Raw genomic sequence first — 5,638 nt, forward strand, 5'->3', positions numbered from 1 at the left:
AGAACCTTGAAACTCAAGTCGGGCAATTGTCAAAGCAACTTGCCGATCAAAACAAAGGTCCTTTTCCGGCTACTACACAAGAAAATCCTCGTGAGCATTGTAAGTCAATTCTAACTCGTAGCGGTAGAAATATTGATATGGGTGTGGGAGAAATAGTTGAGGAGGAAATTGTTGAGAGTGAAAAAGATAGGGTGATTGAAGTAGAAAAAAATGTTGAGGGTGATTTAGTTGAAAATGAGAAAGAGAAAGAATTAGTGGAAAAAGAAACTCTTGAGAAAGTTGTAGAAAAAGAGAAAAAAAAATTGAGTGTGAGTGAAAAGGGAAAGAAGAAGGTGGATGATTCGATACAAGTGAAGAAATTACCTTACCCTCCCGGTCCGTCAAAGAAAGAAGATGCAAAGCACTATGCTCGGTTCTTGGACATTTTTAGCAAGTTGCAAATCAATGTTCCTTTTTCCGAGGCTTTAGAGCAAATGCCGATGTATGCAAAATTCATCAAAGACATCATCACTAAGAAGAGAAGATTCTTGGATCCGGAGGTAGTAACGGTGAGCTCTTGTTGTAATGCGTTAATTCAACGCACTACTCCGATAAAATCAAATGATCCTGGGCGGGTAACCTTACCGGTGTCTATTGGAAATGTTCACATAGGCAAAGGTTTGGTAGATACCGGTTCTAGCATTAATTTGATCCCATTGTCTATGGTGAGAAGATTAGGAATCAATGATTTGAAGCCGACAAGAATGACGTTATCATTAGCAGATAAATCCACAGCTCATCCTCATGGAGTTGCGGAAGACTTGCTTGTCAAGGTCGACAAATTTTGGTATCCTGTTGATTTTATCGTCATAGACATGGAAGAAGATCCTGAGATTCCATTGATCTTAGGAAGGCCTTTTATGAAGACGGCCCGAATGATGATCGATATTGATGATGGCTTAATGAAATTAAGGTACCAAGATGAAGAATTATGTCTTGATCTCTTTGAAGCCATCAAGCATCCTAATGATGAGGATGATTGTTTTAGAATCGATGCTACCGAAAGGGCTATTATGAAAGTGGAGAATCAAATGCACTTGTCGAATCCTCTTGAGAAGACTTTAATGGAAGCTCTCGAAGTTCTCACCAAAGATCAAGAGAAGGAAATTGAAGATTGCTTGAGAAATTTAGAGGCTTGTGAGGAGATGAATCCATTTGAAACTCGAATTGAAGAGTTGAAGGATGAACCTAAAGTTGAAGAGCAAAAGGTGGAGTTGAATGTGTTACCATCTCACTTGAAATACGTGTTTCTCGGTGACAATTCTACTAAGCCGGTTATCATTAATAGTGGTTTGTCTAACAAGGAAGAGCATCGATTGAAGGAAGTGTTGACGAAGAATCAAGAAGCAATAGGATGGGTTTTATCCGACTTGAAGGGTATTAGTCCGGCCTATTGTATGCATAAGATTATGTTAGAAGATGATTTTCGGCCCGTGGCACAACCTCAAAGGCGATTGAATCCAACCATGAAAGAAGTTGTTAGAAAAGAGGTTGTGAAGTTATTAGAGGCGGGGATGATTTATCCCATCTCCGATAGCGAATGGGTGAGCCCGGTGCATGTGGTTCCTAAGAAGGGTGGATTGACAGTTGTGAGAAATGAGAAAAACGAGTTGATTCCTTCGAGAGCGGTGACTGGGTGGCGAATGTGTATTGATTATAGGAGGTTGAACCAAGCAACAAGAAAAGATCACTTTCCATTACCTTTTATGGATCAAATGTTAGAGAGGTTAGCCGGAAGAAATTTCTATTGTTTCTTGGATGGTTATTCGGGATACAATCAAATATCAGTGAATCCGGCGGACCACGAGAAAACTGCTTTTACATGTCCTTTTGGCGTTTTTGCATACCGAAGAATGCCATTTGGACTATGTAATGCTCCTGCAACATTTCAAAGGTGCATGCAAGCTATCTTCTCAGATTTGATCGAAAAAAGCATTGAGGTGTTCATGGATGATTTTTCTGTGTACGGGTCATCATTTGACTTGTGCTTGAAGAACCTTGATGTGGTGATGGAGAGATGCATTGAAACAAATTTGGTTCTCAACTGGGAGAAATGCACTTTCATGGTGACGGATGGGATTGTTCTTGGCCACAAGGTTTCTTCAAAGGGTCTTGAGGTCGATCCGGCAAAAATTGAAGTTATTGAAAAACTTCCCCCTCCGGTGAATGTGAAAGGCATAAGGAGCTTTTTGGGACATGCTGGGTTCTATAGAAGATTCATCAAGGATTTCTCCAAGGTCGCAAAGCCTTTGAGTAATTTGCTCAACAAAGGTATGGAATTTAATTTTGATGAATCATGTCTAAAAGCTTTCCTAGAACTTAAAGCAAATTTGACCACCACACCCATAATTGTCGCTCCTAATTGGTCGCTTGAGTTTGAACTCATGTGCGATGCGAGTGACTATGCGGTTGGTGCGGTCTTAGGCCAAAGGAAGAACAAACAATTCCATGCTATACATTATGCGAGCAAAGTTTTAAATGAGGCACAGGTTAACTATGCCACTACCGAAAAAGAATTGCTCGCAATTGTATTTGCATTGGAAAAGTTTCGCTCTTACCTCATTGGTTCTAAAGTTGTGTGTTATACTGATCATGCCGCAATCAAATATCTTCTCACCAAGCCTGATTCAAAACAGAGGCTTATTCGGTGGATTCTTTTGCTTCAAGAATTTGATCTTGAAGTGAAAGATAAGAAAGGTACAGAAAATTTGATTGCGGATCATTTGTCTCGGTTAGTGAATACCGAGGTGACAAACAATGAAAAAGAGGTGAGGGAAGAATTCCCCGATGAAAAACTGTACATGGTACAAGAAGTTAGACCCTGGTTCGCAGATATGGCTAATCACAAAGCATCTGGCTGGATACCGGAGGATCTAACTTGGAATCAAAGAAAAAAGTTTTTAAACGATGCTAATTTCTATGTTTGGGATGATCCTCACTTGTTTAAGTTGAGTAGTGACAATCTTTTGAGAAGATGTGTCGCAGATGAGGAGACAAAAAGCATTTTGTGGCATTGCCACAATTCGCCTTATGGTGGTCATTTTAATGGTTTGCGTACGGCCACAAAAGTCCTGCAATCGGGATTTTGGTAGCCTACTTTGTTCAAAGATGCTTACCACCATGTTGCCTCATGCGACAGTTGTCAAAGAACTGGTGGAATAGGGAAAAGAGAGGAAATGCCCCTCCAAAGTATTGTAGAAGTTGAGGTATTTGATTGTTGGGGTATTGACTTTGTTGGACCATTCCCTTCCTCAATGTCAAATGAATACATCTTGGTAGCTGTGGATTACGTGTCTAAGTGGGTGGAAGCGATTGCTTCACCCAAAGCGGATGGTAAGACCGTGATAAAGTTTTTGAAGAAAAATATATTTTCGCGGTTTGGCTCGCCAAGAGTATTAATTAGTGATGGTGGATCTCATTTCTGTAATGCTCCGCTTGAAAAAGTGTTGGAGCAATATGGAGTAAAGCACAAGGTAGCTACTCCATATCATCCACAAACTAATGGGCAAGTTGAGAGGACCAATCGAGAGATTAAGAGAATTCTTGAGAAAACTGTGTCTAGTTCTAGGAAGGATTGGTCAATGAAGCTTGATGAAACCTTGTGGGCGTATCGGACCGCTTTCAAAGCACCGATCGGTCTTACACCATTCCAAATGGTGTATGGTAAAAGCTGTCACCTTCCCGTAGAACTAGAACATAAGGCATATTGGGCCTTGAAGCTTTTGAATTTTGACCACAAGTTGTGTGGAGAGAGAAGAAAAATCCAACTTAATGAGTTGGAAGAGATGAGATTGCATGCCTATAAGTCTAATTCGATTTACAAGGAAAAGACCAAATTCTATCATGATAGTAAGGTTAGAATGAAGGACTTTAAGGTAGGGCAATTAGTTTTACTTTTCAATTCCCGGTTAAGACTTTTTCCGGGAAAGTTGAAGTCTAAATGGTCTGGACCGTTTTTGGTCAAAGAGGTTAGAAGCCATGGGGCTATTGTGATAGAGGACCAAAAATCAAAGCAAGAATGGGTAGTTAATGGTCAGAGGTTGAAGGTTTATCGAGGATGCGATTTTAATCGTGAAACTTGTGTTTTATCGTTTGGTGATCCTTGATTGCCTTTGACCGTCGAGCTGACCGACGTTAAACAAAGCGCTTATTGGGAGGCACCCCAATTTGTAAATATTCAGCTTGTTTTATGTGTTTTTTACCGTTTATGTTTTTTGCGTTCTGGTCGAGCCAAAATCAGTCTACCGGTAAAGTTACACTTGCTGGTAGAAGAAAAATTTTTCTGTGTTCTGTCAAGGGCGCTTAGCGCGCCACTAGCCCGCTTAGCGCGCTTTTGCAATTTTGGAACCCCAAGTTCCAGAGACTTGCGCGCTTAGCGCGCTTCAGAGCCCGCTTAGCGCGGGTTGGTTTTTCAGAAAAAAAAAATATATTGCAATTTTGGGCCTTTATGTTTTTGACCCGGCCCAGCGCGTTGCAAAGTGGAGAAAATAGGGTTTTGAGGTCTTGTTGCCTCATTTCCCTCATTTTGCTCTCCTAAAGAAATTTCTCTCTTTGCTTCTCCATTTTTGTGTTGCTTAGCATTCAAATTCCTTGCTTTTCTTCTCCTTCATCTTCACCAAGGTAATTTCTCCATTTCCTTTACTATTTCTTTATGCTTGTTTTATATATTAGGGTTTAATTTTAGATTAGGAATAGAAATTTTGTGGTTAGGGTTGTTGTTTTGAAAACTTAGTGATTCAATCTGGTTTCCAGTGCTTTGTGCTTGTTTAGAATCATATTTGGGTGCTGGAAATGCATGGATGAAACCCTGGTTCGCAGGGGATTTTTTCTGCAAATCGCAGAGCCCGCTTAGCGCGGTAGGCGCGCTTAGCGCGGTCTGGGGATTTCAGAAAAATCCCCTCTTCTGCCTGTTTTTGTTTGATGCAGGGGGAGTGATCTTGTTCTTTGATTCATACTAGGGCTGTTTAATTTTTGATTATATAATGTGTTAACATATTGGTTTTTGTGTGCTATTTCTTTAATCATTTCAGATGGGACCGAAATTCCTGGGCTCTAAGAAAAGAAAGACCGGAACCGAAGGTGGCAGTTCTTCTCAAGCACCTAGGGCTATTCCGTTTAATCAAAACCGTTTTAAGAGTCATGTTCAGGAGGCGAGGTATAAGAAGTTAGAGGTTAGGACATGGTGGCCAGAGCGAATTGTGAGGATCAATCCTGAGGGAACCTATGGGTGGTGTCATCGCACCATTGAAGAGTATGGTTGGCTTAGACTTTGTGAGCCTGCACCTAAGTTTCATTTGGAGATTGTAAGAGAGTTCTATGCTAATGCCGTTCCAAATGAAGAATTTCCGGTTGAAGGTGTTCCCTTTGAGTTCAAAACTTGGGTGCGTGGTAAGGAAATTGATTTTTCTCGTCAGGCTATCCGTGAGTTTCTTGGAACTCAATTACCCTTTGAGGATGGTGAGCTGTGTGGGTATCATGTGCAATTAGCAAGGGGTAATTTCGATTGGGAGCATCTGAGGGAGGTCTTGTGTTCGGTTGGGCAATCTTATGATCTTAATCCTTCACAGCAGCCCCAGAAATTCTCTAGGAAGTCGTTGTC

The sequence above is a fragment of the Vicia villosa genome, unplaced genomic scaffold (assembly GCF_029867415.1).
Source record: "Vicia villosa cultivar HV-30 ecotype Madison, WI unplaced genomic scaffold, Vvil1.0 ctg.000877F_1_1, whole genome shotgun sequence".
Taxonomy (NCBI): Eukaryota; Viridiplantae; Streptophyta; class Magnoliopsida; order Fabales; family Fabaceae; genus Vicia; species Vicia villosa.